Source organism: Heliangelus exortis, chromosome 3 (assembly GCF_036169615.1).
Source record: "Heliangelus exortis chromosome 3, bHelExo1.hap1, whole genome shotgun sequence".
Classification (NCBI taxonomy): Eukaryota; Metazoa; Chordata; class Aves; order Apodiformes; family Trochilidae; genus Heliangelus; species Heliangelus exortis.
This window is the reverse complement of record NC_092424.1, coordinates 115,361,080-115,361,966: the sequence shown is the minus strand read 5'-3', so window position 1 is coordinate 115,361,966 and position 887 is coordinate 115,361,080.

Sequence of the window (887 nt, the reverse complement as noted above, 5' to 3'; positions counted from 1 at the left end):
GACTCTGAGATTCTCTAGGACATATCCTTATTTACAAATACTTAACAACTAGTATTAAAGGTGCTCCACCACTATTAGTGTGATAGGTGGCACCAAGAACAATGCCTTACAGGAATTTACAATGTCAGTAGCTACTTTTACTAACCTAGACTTGTAATTCATTAAAAAAATAATGTTTACAGAAAACTGTTCTCTGTGAAACCACATTGGCTGGTTTTACTTATCAACTGTTCTGTTGGTTTGCTTGCAAGATGTCAGACTGAGGAGCTGTACTTACTCCCAGCATACAACTTGTCATTTTTTTTAAATACTGGCACAACACTAGGGTTTTGGTTTCTGGTTTTGTTTATTTGTTGGGGTTTTTTTTTGTTGTTGTTGTTTTTTGTTTGTTTGTTTTTAATTTTGAAGAGTAGAGAGAATATCTTGGTGTTTGTGTTGGTGGTTTTTTTCTTAATCCTCAAGGATTTCCACATTTTTCCAAGAATTGCTAAAACCCATTAATAATAATGTAGAAAACTTTTCAGAAGTTTATTTACCATCCTTCCCTGAATCTTCCAAGCAGACCCAGGTCCTGGAACAGCTCCTGGGGCAGTTTGGTCCTCGGTGCATGGTGAGGGTAGGGCTGGAGGGCTGGTGTCACCCAGGGACACTGCTGGACTGTAAAGTTTATCACACCAAGTGTAACATTATTTCTCAAGTGTTGATTGACTCTGAAGGTCAGCTGTCTTCAAAATTAAGTAGGTCAATTCCATAATTAAAATACAGCATGTTTAATAGAGATTGGGGTGTGTAGGGGGGGGAAGGTAGTGGTTATATTGAGCAGCTCTGCTGAGGCATTAATGAGTGCAGTGTCTTCTTTTAATGCACATTGAATCAGTTCCAAAAAT